The sequence below is a fragment of the Pimephales promelas genome, chromosome 4 (assembly GCF_988280905.1).
Source record: "Pimephales promelas chromosome 4, fPimPro1.hap1.1, whole genome shotgun sequence".
Lineage (NCBI taxonomy): Eukaryota > Metazoa > Chordata > Actinopteri > Cypriniformes > Leuciscidae > Pimephales > Pimephales promelas.
Window position 1 is genome coordinate 38656706 of NC_142772.1, and position 17028 is coordinate 38673733.

At 37.3% G+C, this 17028-nt stretch overlaps 1 protein-coding gene across 9 annotated transcripts in view; it reads left to right on the forward strand.

Moving 5' to 3' along the window:
- Positions 1 to 17028, forward strand: part of tenm1 (teneurin transmembrane protein 1) — a 278449-nt gene that overhangs the window by 192641 nt on the left and 68780 nt on the right. The window lies entirely within an intron of this gene.

The window sequence follows — 17028 nt, forward strand, 5'->3', positions numbered from 1 at the left end:
AAAGACTCAGCTGCTCGGGTTGAGGTAGGCAGGTCATTCCACCAGCTGGGATCAGTCCAGGTAAAGGTCTCTGAGAGTGGTGTTGTGTATATTTGGGATGATGGCACCACAAGGCGTTGTTCACTTGCAGATCTCAAGCTTCTGGAGGGCGCATAAGTCTGAACTAGCGAGTTAAGGTGTTTTGGTGCAGAGCCAGTTGTTGTCTTGTTGGAAAACATCAGTGCATTGAATTTGATGCCAGCGGCTATTGGCAGCTACTGCAAACTATGTAAAGAGATGTGACGAGGGCTTTCTTCGGCTCGTTGAAGACCACCCTCGCTGCTGCTCTCTGGATCAGTTTGAAAGGCATGATCGTACATGCCCGTAAGGCCCGCTAAGAGGGCATTACAATAGTTCAGTCTGGAGAGAACAAGAGCTTGGAAAAGGAGTTGTGTGGCCTCTTCTGATAGGAAGGGTCTAATCTTCCTAATGTTTTATAAAGGACATCTGCTGGACCGGGCCGTTGTAATAATATGGTCTGTGAAGCTTTCATAAAGTAAATGTTAATCGAATAATAATTTGTGCCAATTCATTAAGGGGTTGGTAAGAATTTTTTCTCTTATGCTCACCAAGGCTGCATGTATTTGATCAACCATAAAAAAAAAATAATATTGTCAAATATTATTACAATTTAAAATAACTGTTTATTTTTAATATATTTTAAAAGGCAATTTATTCATGTGAGTTTTCAGTAGGCATTACAGCCATTTACTGTCACTTTTGATCCATTTAATGAATCCATGCTGGGAAAAATTTGTTTCAAAACCCAAAAATCGTACTCATCAATATTTACTGTAATCGATAATGTGTGTGTATATATAATTTATGCTGCAAATTTTGATCCATCTTGGATTTTATATATATATATATATATATATATATATATTTTTTTTTTTTAAGAATGCTGAACACAATTTTCTCTGCAGGTCAACAGACACAGCAGAATGTATTTTTTCCTTTTAATTATGCCAGAGAAACGGCTTTGTGCGTGTGCGTGTGTGTGTGTGTGTGTGTGTGTGTGTGTGTGTGTGTGTGTGCGTGTGCGCACATGTTCATGCTCTGGAGATGTGCTGTTAATGATCGTATGGTCGTCTTTCACCCCATCGTTAGTGGCACCCTGTCTAAACAGATGCAATCCGTCTGCTTTGTCTCTTAACGTTCATCCTTATCCAACAATCTAAATGTGTTCTCAGTTCATTTTCTGTGCAAATGAAGGGAAGCAAAGGGATAAAAGGAATAAAGCTAAAGAGGAACACAAAGAACGAATGAATCTGCCATTATCTTCCTCAACTTTTGTCCTGTTGAGGAAAAGCATCACAGATGAGAAGAAAAGGACCCATAAAACATGTTAACTGGAAATGTGACTTTGTTGTGTGACTTCGGTGCTGAAGTAATTTAATTGGCCAATAGGCTTATCGTAAATATTCTATCTCATTGTCTTTTAGGGTAGTGTTGGGGTTGGGTTAAGGTTAGAATCAGGCCAGTATAATTCTTCAGGAAAACTGTGGATTATCAGTTAGCACATATATACACATATAGTTAAATCTGTGGAATGGAAATGGGGAAAAAAGATTAACAAATCATTCTTCGATTTTTAAAAAGTGTTGTTATAATTATATATTTTTTAAATAAATAAAATAAAAAATTTTAAAATATGTTTTTTATTGTAGTGCTTGTATTCAATCTGGAATATTACTTTAAAAATAGTAGAAATTGTTAATTGGAGCTGAGACTAATGTACTGGTAACTGAAATCATGATCAAAGTAGCCAAAACATAATAAATAAATAAATAAATACAGGGTGAGATCTGTGTAATTTTATGGATCATGGACTTTAAAGGAAATTTAATGAAGTTAATAATAAGAACTTTCTGTTGAATTCTGTTCAGGTATGAGTATATAATTATCATTAGGGAACGAATAAGGGACAGTATCGGGTTCACAGTTTAGATTAAGGTCAGATGTTTTAATGGAGTGTTTATCTTAAAAAAAGGGTTTTAATTGGTCTGTGTGTTTATTTAATTGAATGAATTTAATGAGGCTGTATCGTCTGGCCTCACCACAATTTTTACTTTAACAAGCACACGTTAGCTACCAGACTTGCACACACTATGAAGACATTAAGTGGGGCAGTGGTGTGCTCAGACTTCCTCAGGGGCAGGGGCGGAGGGACCAAAAAATTTAATGTAATTTAACAGTACCTGCATTTTTTTTTTGCTCTTTTCAGCCAACTGGTGAGAAGGATGCTTGCTTTGGCTCCATCAGAGAGTTCCGTGATTTTTGTTTTAGTTTTTATTCTTTCTTTTCTTGGCATTCTAAGAAAATACGTTGATCCAGTTATTAGAATGCATAACACATCAAATGAAAATAGGGAAATGATGATAATATTACTAATTATTTACTTTACCAAGCAAAACCGTGAGAATCAAGAAGGTTATTATGGAAAATTAATTTTTAGTTTAATTAATGTTGTAAATTTAATGTATGTATTACACTCACCTAAAGGATTATTAGGAACACCATACTAATACTGTGTTTGACCCCCTTTCGCCTTCAGAACTGCTTTAATTCTACGTGGCATTGATTCAACAAGGTGCTGAAAGCATCCTTTAGATTATGTTGGCCCGTATTGATAGGGCACGTCCAGGGCATGAAGCTCCCGTTCCACCACATCCCAAAGATGCTCTATTGGGTTGAGATCTGGTGACTGTGGGGGCCATTATAGTACAGAGAACTCACTGTCATGTTCAGGAAACCAATTTGAAATTATTCAAGCTTTGTGACATGGTGCATTATCCTGCTGAAAGTAGCCATCTGAGGATGGGCACATGGTGGCCATAAAGGGATGGACATGGTCAGAATCAATGCTCAGGTAGGCTGTGACATTTAAATGATGCCCAATTGCCGCTAAGGGGTCTAAAGTGTGCCAAGAAAACATTCCCCACACCAATACACCACCACCAGCAACCCACACAGTGGTAACAAGGCATGATGGATCCATCTTCTCAATCTGTTTACATCAAAGTCTGACTCCCTGAATGTCTCAACAGAAATCGAGACTCACCAGACCAGGCAACAGTCTTCGACTGTCCAATTTTAATGAGCTCTTGCAAATTGTAGCCTCCTTTTCCTATTTGTAGTGGAGGTGAGTGGTACTCGGTAAGGTCTTCTGCTGTTGTAGCCCAAAGCTTCAAGGTTGTGCGTGTTGTGGCTTCACAAATGCTTTGCTGCATACCTCGGTTGTAACGAGTGGTTATTTCAGTCAAATTTGTTCTTCTGAATCAGTTCAGCTTGAGTTCAGTCGGCTCATTCTCCTCTGACGTCTAGCATCAACAAGGCATTTTCGCCCACAGGACTGCCTCATACTGGATGTTTTTCCCTTTTCACACCATTCTTTGTAAACCCTAGATATGGTTGTGCGTGAAAGTCCCAGTAACTGAGCAGATTGTGAAATACTCAGATGTCTGGCACCAACAACCATGCCACGCACAATATTGCTTAAATCACCTTTCTTTCCCATTCTGACATTCAGTTCGGAGGTCAGGGCCATTTCTCAATACCAAGTACGCAAACTTCGGACTTGCATCCTTGGTAGTTCGGACTTGCCAAGTTCGATTTAGGAGAAAAAACTCCCGACGACGAGAGGATGCAAGTCTGGTTATTCTGCAAATGGAACAGCGCCGTTCTTGATCGCATCACTCAGCAAGCTCTGGCTACTCCGGTTATCTCTTTATATTGTAGGCAACAATAAAACAAAATATGTTACAAAACACTCTACCTCTTTTCATAAAAAAAATCTCAAACATATTAAAGGACATGTTCAGTATTTTACTGACCCCCCCTTTACTGATTTTACTGATATAGTAATATATATATATATATATATATATATATATATATATATATATATATATATATATATATATATATTCAATTATAGAAAATAAAATTACACAACCCTGTCTCTTTTTCTTAAATGTCAGTTTTAATGATCAATAATATTTAAAGGTATAGAAGCTTCAATGAGAAATAAGGCAAACAAATAAGCTCTCTAATAGGCTACAAATTTAAAGTCAAATAGCCTAAATATATGTCAAGTTTCTTTTTAAAGTTTCTATTTAAAGTTTTAAACTCTGATACACAATACGAATTATACGTCAAGTTTATCCACTAGACTAGAGACATCAGAGCCAGCGGCAAACGTCAGAAGCCTGGATGTCACAACTCGTCAGAAAACATCAGATACATTTTTATAAATAAACCAGAGATTTGAGCTTTAAACAACCACATGCTCGTTAATGCACACTGTGACATAACATGAATAAACAATTAACGGTTGTATTATTAACTAAGATACAGTAACAAATGTGTTGGTCATGGTTAACTTAGTTCAAGTTACTTCATACATGAGTAATGAACAAATTAACCTTATTGTAAAGCGTTATTATTATGAAAGTTCCTCACAATTTAGGTTTCGACATGGACTTAAGATTTCGTTTAACTAAGTTAGACGTATTTCCCCTTGCACTTTTATTCCTTAGATGAAAACGAATGACATTGTCACTCAGAATGCATCTGAAATCGAATGATACTTTTTTTGAAGTATACAGAATACTATACAGATTGCGCTGAAATCGAGTTATACTTTTTTTATTATAGTTAAGAATAACTTGAATGCTGCCTGCAACTTTTAGATTAGCATGGTGATGGTAGGATAAATGTAATTTTCCATATTAGCTTAAATGTTACCTGCTGCTCACTTGAAGACTCGCGTGAACTGCTGCTAGTGCGTACCAGAACCTACCTTTTTTTTATAATATGATATAATATTTGTTTGTATTATTATTTTTAGTGGCAAGTGTGTGTATGTGTATTGTTATTTATTATAATATTTATAATAATAATAATAATCATTATTATTTACAATTATCAGAAAAGGGGACAATACATTTTGAGACAAAAGGGGCCCCATACCCCGCCCCACCCCTGTGCACGCCACTGAAGTGGAGTGTGTGTGTGTGTGTTATGTCCTAATTGAGTCAAGGATCCTGCTGGGACAAAGAGAGAGACAATCAATAATTGTTGATGAAAATGTATCAAAGGCACTGAGTGAATCTGTGTGTGTGTTAGAGTGAGAAAGGGTTTTAGACATTAGACATGATACTTATTATTTTTTCTTTTTTTCAACATTATTGTGCAGAGTGGCAAACATTTTATTATGTACGTGAGGTTTTTTTTTTAACGTGTGGGGGGTTTGTCTGTGTCAAAAGCAGGTTTCTGTTGGTTAAACGGGAGGTGTTTTTGTATGAGTGCAATGACCCAGATAGCAGCTTATAGTATCCAGGGGACTAAGTAAGATGGTTTCAGTGAGACGAAACTCCATCTATCCAAACTAAAAATGCCAGCATAAAAGATAAAATGTCCAGTCACCTCAGCCAGGTTTTAATTATCTTGATTTATGGAGCTACAATGGCTTCAAAATCTGCCAGAAGATATCAGAAATCAAAGATAATGTTAAAGGAAACTAAATGATCTATTAGACTTTTTTTTCAATTTTACTTCATTATGTGGGTTTACAATACATTTACATAGCACTTACAATATTTGTCCAGTGTTTTTTTTTTTTTTTTTTTTTGCAAAGCCCATTTATACTGTGACAGGACAGCCTGAAATGATCAGATATTATTGTGACAGTATAATGATTGTTTGGCCTATACACTCAAATATTGACAAACCCAACCTTCTATATATATATATTTTGTAAAATGGGTTTGTCCATATTTGACCCAAACACGGGTTGAAACAACCCAGCATTTTTTAGAGTGTACACTGAATGGGCATTTTTGACTTACGTTGGCCAGTTACATGTTAATGAAATTGAGTTTCTCAAGATGAGCTGAATTGCCAGGCTTATGTGACTAAATGACTGGCTTTAGAGACGAACTGGACAACTTTATTCATTCCAGAAAATCTTTTTATTGAATGTGGATTTACTGAATCTGAATCCACTGGTAAATGAAGGAGTGATGCAGGAATGATGTAGATGGAGCGATGTAGGACATGGCAGTACTGAAATAGGTGAGGCATTGTGAGGGTGTGGCAAGCTGACACTGGGTGGAGAAGGCGGGGACCCATTCAACATTAAACGTGCAAAAGGCCATGAAGCAGGAAGCAGTAGACATATGGGTATGAGCGTGGGCGTAGTTTTCTCTCCGGTGAATCTGGCATCCGCTGCTGAATTATTCATTTTCACTTTATACACGCATGCTGTTCAAGATGTTTCTTTCTACCTAACACATGCATAATACAGCAGCCATATATGAGATCTATATGCATTTACACTTCTAATTTTTTTTTTCCAAATAATATTGTCCTTTAATCATCTTCCTACCATAAATGTAAACAAATTTAGATTAAGTGACAGCCATATAGTTTTTACACACACATGCACTAACTAATGATTTTTTGTGTGTGTGTGTGTGTGTGTGCAATTTTACTAATTTGAAGTTGTGAAAAGGACTTCATTGCTTCAACAGCAGTTAAAAAAATGGATGCACGTTTATGGATCGTAATTTTTCTTTTTATGAGCAAAACACTAGATCAATGAAAAAAAAAACCCCACCAGATCCCAGAAGACCCACAATGGCTTTCTGCCATTTCCCTTAAACGGGAAGAAATCAAACAGATGAATTTTGTGTATCTGTCTGTGTTTGCATGTTTGTTCCAGAGGATAAAGACACACCCTTAGGCTAAGCAGTGGTGGGGCTTCGGCTGATGGATAGGAAGGCATGTTGTTCAGAGAACACCTATAGACGGTATGCGCCAGAGAAACGCGTACACAGCCAATTGTAGAATTTTGTCTTTGAACTTCTGGTTTTGTGGTAGTTCTGTATATTTGTATAGCCTCGATGAAGTGTACTTACTTATTTTAGAGTTAAGAAAAGTTATCATGAGAATTGTAATGTTTTTACAGATGTCATAACAAAAGTGAGCAGATTGTAAAGAATTTAAATTTAAAGGGTTAGTTCACCCAGAAATGAAAATTCTGTCAGTATTTACTCACCCTCATGTTGTTCCAAACCTCTATGTGTTTATTTGTTCTGCTGAACACAAAAGGAAGATATTTGGAAGAATGTTTTAATCAAACAGATCACATTCCCCATTGACTTCCATAGTAGGAAAAAATACATACTATGGTAGTCAATGGGGAATGAGATCTGTTTGATTAAAACATTCTTCCAAATACAGGGGTTGGACAATGAAACTGAAACACTTGGTTTTACAACACAATAATTTTAGAATGGTGAGGGCCTCATTTTGCATCCAAATACAGCACCAATTCATCTTGGGAATGACAGATAGAAGTCCTTCACAGTGACCAGAGGGATTCGCTCCTCCAAAACACCTCAATAATATTCAGATCTGGTGACTGTGCAGACCATGGGAGATGTTCAACGTCACTTTCATCTTCATCAAACCCTTCTGTCACAAGTCTTGCTGTGTGTGTTGGTGCATGATCATGCTGATACACGGTTTGAGTATCAGGTGCTCATGATCCTCCAGAAGGGTTTGGTAGTCCTCGGCAGTGTCGTGTTTATCAAATACAATCAGGATTGTCATGATATTGGAGCTCAAACCATCACTGATCCACTCGTGCTTCACTCTGAAGATTGGACGCCAGGCATATAGATGTGAAACCTCCAACATTGGCCAGTGTTTCAGTTTCATTGTCCAACCCCTGTATCTTCCTTTGTGTTCAGCAGAACAAATAAATACATAGAGGTTTGGAACAACATGAGGGTGAGTAAATACTGACAGAATTTTCATTTTTGGGTGAACTAACCCTTTAAAACGAGCGGTTCATTCATAAATCCATAATATCTTGCCTTCATGGTATGAAAATACAAACCAGAAGACCGAAAAGCGGTGGAGCTACATAAGGTGTATACCCTTGCTTTTGTATATTTGGTTGCCTTTGTGAGTGAAATGCCATGGTCGCATATCTATTCAAATAACCTGTTTAAAGCCTGTACTTAAGACAATCAAACAGGCTGATAGATGAAGCTATTCAGGGTGATAGGATGACTTTATAAACATGTTAGTCTGCCCCATGAGAGAGGTTTCATCAGATAAAGCTTTATCTATCCCAGCTTCAGTGTTTTTTTTCTGCTTTGCAATGTTTCTGCATCTTAAATGTTGGATATTTTCTGCAATTTACTTAGGATGCATACAGTATGCATAATATTTAATAATAATTATATATTATATATTATATATTATATTATCAAATAATAATTGCCCATTTACTCTATTTTTTTTACATGTAGATGACCATCTAACGCTCACTTCTTCAGGTTCATCTTTAAAATCAGTATTAATTTAATAACATTTGTTAAATTTAATCTTTAGCAAATCTTTAAATATCAATTTTTCAAACTGCACATTATAATGTTGTGATGCCTCAAGTCACTTGGACCATGATAGATTTTTGTTTTTAGTGTTTTTTTTATTTATTTAATTAAATGATTATATAATTTTACGCTTGGCCTTTCATATAATGTTATCTGACGTAACATGAAAATAATTATCCTTATTATGCTTTTCATCTATCATGTAAGTGTTTACATGCAAATTTCTCTCTGAATTTTGAAAGGAATTTGACCAAGAACAAATCTATTAACACAGCTCGCTTTTATTTAAATAAAAGACATAAATGAGATGATTGTTGACATGCTTTATACAGCTATAATAAAATAATGAACAAAGCCTACAAATATTGAATTGCATAGCTCAGAACATTTGTTCTGGATGAATTAGATGAGAAATGCTTTTCATTGCAGACTTTGAGATCTTGACAAATCTGAAGTCCAAGCGAGACGTTGTGGAGATCTCTGGAGACACGAATGAGATTACTAGGGTACTTTTTTACTCTCTCTCTCTCTATCTCACTCATTTTGCCTTCCATTTAATCTAATTGCTGAAACAATTGAGATTTGCATTTATTCATTTAGCAGACGCTTTTATCCAAAGCAATTCGCAAATGAGGAAAACTTAAACCATTCCAGTGGTACAGTAATTGAAAAGTGCCACAATAAAAAGTTCCAAAATTGCTTGGAATAGTACAAAGTACAAGCTATTACAGAAATATAGGTCAGAATGAAGAGATTTTTCCATTAACAGTTGTGAGTTGGCTTTACTTGTTTTTCAAAGGTAGAGAGGGATGCAGTCAGATAGAGAAGATCATTCCACCACCAAGGGACAATGAAAGGTTTGAAAGAGTTATTTTACATTCTTTGTGCTGGTACCATGACTGCAGGTTTCAGGGGAGCATTGATTTACAGTAGTGAGTGGAGGTAAGGGTGCAGATCCTCCGAGTGTTCTGTACGCAAGCATCAGTGCCTTGAACTTGATGCGTGCGGGCAGAAACTGACAGCTAGTGGAGTGAGACAGAGAGAGATATAACATGCGCTCACTTGGGTTCGTTAAAAATCACTGCCGCATTCTAGATCATTTGCAGAGGTTTGATTGTAGCCGAAAAACACATTATAGTAGTCCAGGCCAGAGCTTTGGCAAGGTGTTCGGCTGCATGCTTGAATAGGAAGAGTCTGATTTCGAAATTTCATGTCTTATTATTTTTGACATGAAATTTTCACTTTCTGAGGTTTTTTAACATTAATATTAGTTCCCCTAGCCTGTATTTGGTCCCCTCGTGTCGTGTCTAGAATTTTCAATCGGTGTAAACCGAGCTGTGGCTATTTTTCTCTTCTCTGCAGCTCAGACGCGCTGATCTTGAATCGCCTCCTTATGACGTCATGAGGAGGAAAGGTTACCTCCCCTTTCTCTGCTTTGCCTCGGAGAGAAAATTTGGCTCGCCCATGAGAAAATGAGAACAGCAAGTACGAACACGCAGGTGCGATTTAAGTCAAGCCAATGACTAAGATATCAACTTCACATCGTTTCTTTTAGTAGGATGAAAATAATCGTATTTAAATTCTGAACAAATTATACAGAAAGCGATCAAAGGACAATCTTCCCACACAGCGTGAGTTTATTTGGACAACTCGTTATGAAATCAATGACGCACGTTACACTGCAGAACAAAGCTTTTACTGTATACATCATCGTGTCTGCATCGGTGAAAGCATTGGAGAGAGCAGAAACTGCGTTGCAATGATAAGATCTTCATTCTCGCGATCAACAGACTGTCCTCTCCTGCTCAATGCTCATCACGGCGACGTTTTATGGGAATAGATCTAAATACTTTAAAAACTTCTCACGATTCGTTAATCTCGATATCTGTAATAGTAAAAACCTACAGTATAATAGCTGTTGTAAAAGTATTCGAGTTTTGCATGTAATACATAGCTATTTCATATATAAGCCTGTCAGCCAATGACAGCAGTGGGTGGTTACACTGAATCCCACCGCAGACACGCCCCCTCAAACAGAGCGCTCAAAATCAGGCTAGGAAAATTGCCTTTTTATTTCTAAATTATGACTATTTTGGATCTGAAAAACATACTAACATTATAAGGGCAACCCAGGAAACATTATAAAATAATAAAATAAACCCATGTCAGGGGACCTTTAAGAGTTTTACTTAAGGGGGGTAAGTGTGTATATTCTGCATATCTAACGAAATGGCCAAACAACTATTTATAGGTAATTTATTGATTCTGTACATCAAGCTGAGATCATGAGAATGTGTTTTAGCATAAAAAAAAATGACATCATCTTTTGATGGACCTTTTGACAAGCATCCCATTACCATTTCACATATTTTTCTCCCTTTATCTGCCAGCTCCTGCCCGTAGTGTGTAGAATAAATGTGTCTCTGCATTCTCAGATTAATTGTACTTCATTTGCATTCGTCAGTTCGCAGTCAGCTTTTATCAGCAGCAGTCGCTTGTCATTTAGCAGGCTCCTTTGAACCAGGGTGATTTACAGTGCTCTGGGTGCACAAACAATCTGAAGAATCCCACAGTTTATGATCTCTCCTGTGCTTTGGTTTCCCACCCTGGGTTTAGCCCATTGTGTTTCCGGCTAAGATAATAAACAAAAAGTGATATCTGTGTATGCGCGAGGTGCCTGCACGATTACTTGAAAATGTTCCTTATAACAGCGGAAACAACTTAAAATATTTTTTCTTACAACAGAATCATAAGATGTCATTCAAAACTGTAAAGGTTTGCAATTATTTAATTTGTAAAAGAATTTGTATACTGTATGTATTTGGGTACACTCACAATAAAAACAGCGCAATTTTTGGAGCGCATCAATTTGTTATTTTGTTCATTGTTTAAGTGAAATATATTTAGCGTATAGGCTTATTTATTATATATATTACATATTATATATGATATATATACATACAGTATATTAGGGTTGTGCCGATAGACGATAGTTTCATGTATTGACGATAGTCAGAGATATCGGCGATGGCTGATGCCTTTGACGATATCAGTACAATAATTGGCTCATTTTCTCATTTATGTATTAAATTATTATTAGACTAGTATGGTTATTAAATTAATATTTGGAACTAGTTAATTTGCCTTGCTTAAATTCATAACGACATCACTACAAACCCCACTTGTGACATCACCAACACACGCGTATGAGGAATGGAGCACTCAATTTAAAAATGTTTTTAAAACCGACTACAAAACCATTTGTAACTGAATTGCAAGGTGACAAATCGTCAAGAGTGCTTGCTCAGACGCATCATTCTTACATAGTTGTTGTCTTTTCAATTTAATTTAATTCTAATTTACAAAAATGTAATTGTAATTGGTTAATTAATTCATGATCGGTTAAGGAGTGTCAGTTGTTATCATCCCCTTACCAGTCATTAAAAAAAGTAAAAATTTAAGTTTATTTGAAATTTAAAGTATTATCCTTCCTATACAGCCCATTCTCACCCCCAAGGCGTCACTTAACTGACGCCTTGGGAAGCATTTGGACATGCTTCAATATCTGACGCTTTAGGCGCCCTTTAGCGTCAGTAAGATGACGCCCTAGGATCGCGTGTACCCTACCCCCACCCCACACCTAAACCTAACCGCGTCCTCTAACAGACGCTTTCCTTTAGCGTCAGTTAGATGACGCCGTAGGATCGCGTCATGTAAGTGACGCTAAAGGGCGCCTAAAACGTCAAATATTGAAGCATGGTCAAAGGTGACGCCTTGGGGTGAGAATGTGTTGTCCTATATCCTAAGTGTCATAAGGAGATGTTCAGCTTCACATAGTACTCACAGACATTCTTCATTTCTCTTTCCAAATGCTCTCCGCTACAGTAAAACCACAAAATAAGATGCACCACAGTTGCTTTTATACTGTACATAAATTGACTGAGATGTATTTTTAAAAAAGTTGTCAGGTGAGAAATGTTCAGACTTGTGACTTCTCACAGTTAAAAGAGATGTTTTGTTCTGAGCCAGATCAGCTCATTATCAGGTAGGGGGCTCAGCCCCTCCTAAAACTGAAACCCTAGAATGCGCTTACACAGGAAAAGGGTTTTGTGGTTTGCCCATTTGCCCTCTTCCCAGCATGCACTGGGGCATACATAATTAATATAATTGCGTTTGTTTGCTAGTTTTATTTACATTGTCGTTATTGATTCTGTTCGGATCATGTTTGGTAACTTGTTGTTTTGTGATTTCCGGATTTGAGTTTCAGTTACTATACTCAAAACGAGGATTTAATTAAGCACTACCTTTCCAGAGTTTCAAGTGTTGAGATATGTGAGTGTCTTTTTAAGGTGTTTTATGAGTCTTCGTGTGTCTATTGTCTATAGTTTAATATTGCAAGTACTTCTAACAAAACCATGAAGCTCTTAATATTGAATCATTCAAGAAAGGGAGAAATTTGCTCAGGAGAGCTTAAATTGATAAATTGTAAATGTTACAATGATTGCAGATAGTCATGCCAACACTATACTGTTCAAGACATTTCCTTAATTGATTTAAAAAGAAATGTTCTTTTTCTTTTTTTAAATATAAAAATTCACTTTTGTTCAATGATTAGTGAAGTTTTCTTACGTAGTACAAATAATAATGCTAAATTCTGATTGTCTGACAGCAGTGAAAATTTGATTGACAGCATATACATGAAAATCTGTCCTTTTTGTTGTTTTTGTTTTTTTCCCCCTTTTCTTTTTTTCCCATTCAGTCACCTCCATGCAACTCCCATAAATAAGAAGAAAATGATAGATTTATGCTGCCAATCATCTCAGTCCTCTAAGATAGGATGTTTTTTTTCTGAAAGGAAGAGGTGTCTTTGTTCTCTCCTCACTAAAAGGGAGGGTTTATCTACTCTTGAAGAGAAAGGCCTAATCTCTCCTTAAAACATTAGTCTTCTGTCTTCATTTTAAAGTCATGGCGTTATCTCAGTTGGGCATAGTGGCGAGGTCAGACGACAGTGGCGTCCTCTGGAAATATGACCCCGCGAACATTCATGCGAAGCATTTTTGCATCATCTCAACAAACGATGATCAATTCACACAATTCACTCTCCTCTCCTGTCATTGGCTGCAAGACCCTCCCTCAGAAGCTGTCCGCCCAGTCTCATAACTGCTCTATTAATTTAACCTGAACCGCCCATCTACAGCATTCCTCATCTAAACATTTCCATCATTTCAAAACATCAGCTGGATGTGAAAACGTCCACCTCCTGTCCGTTACATCCCCTAATTCAATATCTTCCAGACCATTCTCTCTAGACATCCTGAGGGGGATCGGATTTTTGCCCGGATGCGAAGCTTGTGCCTTTTTTAACATTGACTCGCCTCCACAATGGCCAGCCCACAAAAGCTCATTGTCCTCATTGACCGATAGCCAGGACACACAATAAACGAATCCGTTTCTTTTAGCCCAGCTTCCTAGCCGAGGATATTAACAAACTGTAGTGTGACATTAAACTCAGAGAGCTTAACCATTTCTCAGTCTCAGGGTAGTCTTCTATTCAGCATCAAGGTTAAAGCCAGCTTTGATGAATGTGGGACTTTTGTCTAGTGAGCAGCTCTCAGTCCTCTCTTTGTCTCCTCTCTCAATATCTTTCTCTCTCTTTTTTCTCGTGCATACGCACATGTATGTGACATGTCCTGTACTCAGTGTGGTATGTTTCTAGCTCTACCCAGCGCTCTACAAATCATGTTAAAATCTGTTGATTTAACTAAAGCCTTGATGAATGGCGTCCTTCTCACTTTCTATTTGTCTCTCCCTTCAAGAGAGCCGAATCCTTCCCTGTAGTCCATGTCGTTGAAAGAGAGAGAGCAGAGAGAGTTCAGGGAGAAAAATGGCAGAGAGAAAGAAGGGGGGAGAGAGAGAGAGATTTTTCTCTTCATTAGCGGTTGTAAAGAGAGAACTAGCGGAGAGGTTAGAGGTTTTAAGGGATCGATGTTTGCTGTTCAAGGCTCTGAGTCCGGCAGGGGAGAGAAATGTGGCCTCTGTGGAATTTATGAGACCTTCCAGACGCGCACCTTTACAGCGCTTTGTGATCCCGTACACACACATGCTCACAGGATAGCTCTCGCTTACGCACACACACACCTATAGAGAGCTTTGTGATGTCATCGATCTGCTCATCTATCAATTTCTCTTCTGTCAATCTCCCCCACCTTTTGTTGTCCTTTCTAAAGCTTTGTTCATTTTTTTTCCCCCAAACAGACAGGTAAACTCTAATAAATTGGGTAACTAATCCATTTTTATGACACTGAACTTTTTGGTTTCTTTAACTTTGGGTACTTTTTCTTTTTTTTTCTTTTTACATAATTTAATGAAGATCACATAAAACTGTCTTGGAAACATCTACCATGTTTTATTGTTTTACACTTGTCCAAGACTTAAATCCTTAAAGGGCATATTGCAGGTTAGAGGCCCCAACGAGTCAATGCATAAAAATAATGTAGGAACTAGATTTTCTTTAAAATATACTTATAAATACGCTACAGAAGCTTCTGGAGTCGTTTTTGAGAGAAAATTTTACTTCCGCGTCTGAAAATGGGCGTGATGCAACGAGCGGGAGAGCGGTCGATTCAAACAACAGGAAAACAATGGATCGCAATGACATTTCGGACGCTGAGGAAATACTCGTCTGGGGGACCAAGCCATAAAGTTATGAGCCTGCTATGCTAAAGAGAGCAGGGACAGGCCAGGATAATGTTAGACAGAATGGTCAGAGACAAATTGAGTTGTGGTGTGAGGAGAACCAGTGGATAACAAGACAGGTGTCTTTTGGTGAGAGACGTGCTTATAGATGCACGTTATACACTGTGCTCCCTATATACAGATTATTATGATCCTATAACAAGCCAGCAGACATTAGTATGTTTAGGGTAGGTTTATACTAATAAATGTATAAAAACTATACTTGAGTATATTTCTATTGTACTAAAAGCATACTGGTACATTTTTAATACATATTTTTTCACCTGGGTTATAAGTTATAACATAAACAGAAAATGAAAGATTTGAGTATTTAAACAACCAATTTTGTTTTTCAATTACTATTTAGGGCATGACTAAGTTACCTACAGTATATCACACTATTTGATGCCATTGGTATAGTATTCGACGATCAATAGGCATCCCATGTTGAACTCCATCATATCACCGGGATGATTATCATTTGATCTGAAGTGAACGAAGCGGATGCGGAAGAGAAATCCCGTCGAAAGATAGGCTATAGCACTGTTCCTTTTCTTGTAATGGAAACTTGTGGACTCGATCTTGAAGTCCTGACAGGCCAGAGTTTTTGCAACCTCCACAAACACAATAATTTACCACGACGATGATAAATTAAAATACACAAACTACCGAAAGCACACTTACTGACGACCGCTCTCACCGAATACCAGCCTACTCTGCACTGAGCCGAGGCTGAGGCTCCCTAACATGACGTAAAATGACGCAATGTTGAAAAAAAAGCCGTTTTTATGAGCAGTCCAAGAAACGCTCACTTTATCAACTAAATTAGGGCCCTTATGTTGTTTTAAAAAAATTCAATCCTGCATTAACTTTTCATATGGTATTTTCATACAAGGTAATCTATAAATTTATTTATTTTTACCTGCAATATGCTCTTTAAATTAGAAAATCCTTAACAGAAATATTATTGCATGTTTATTTTATTTTTTTGTAATTTCCACAACACTGAACGGATATATGCTGTAAACTTAATGAATTGGGTAAATCAATTTGTATGATGCCGATGTTTTTTGAACATAAGACTTTTTTTAATTTTATTATACATCTGCAATACCCAGATTTTTAAGATTTTTAAAAAACTTTAAGTGCGCCTGCAACCAGTTTAGAGATATGAGGGTTTGGGTTGAGAAACAAGTGATTTTGTGTGTAGTTCAGATAAATAATTCATGGAATATTGTTTATTAAATTGGGTGAGCAGGCCACAAGAGTGCTATATCTGTTGTCTTAGAATAAAAGTATAAAAGGAAAAAGTTGATACAGCTTTTGGTAAGATTAAAAGAGCTTTTGTCAATGGGTGGGAAACACTAGAGAGAACATTTAAATGCCCGGCCGTCAAAGTGACAGATAATGATTATTTGTTGTGCAACATCTGTATTAGTTTAGCTGTGTCAGAATTTGTCCTTGACCACCTCTAAAAGTGATATCAATCACAGGCTGATTAAGTGCTATCCGATCACAAAAAACATGTTTATTTCAGGTGTGAATGGGACAATAGAAAAGTATTGTATGTCCAGTCTTCAACTGAACTCTACACCCTGTTAATTTCTGTGTTAAAGCTGATCCGCAGTGCTTGGGGTGATCTGTCATTTAGACAATGGCAGCTACTTTGTGTGTGTGTGTGAGGGAGAGAGAGATGAGGGCGAATAGGGGGAGATAAAAGAGAGGATCATGTAGATCCAGCTCCCTGCTGAGACACCAATCCCTCTTTATGGCTCGTAAAGACGCCTCCTCACGGCAGAGCCCAATGTGTGCACACGCGCGCAAACCCACACGCGACTCCTGT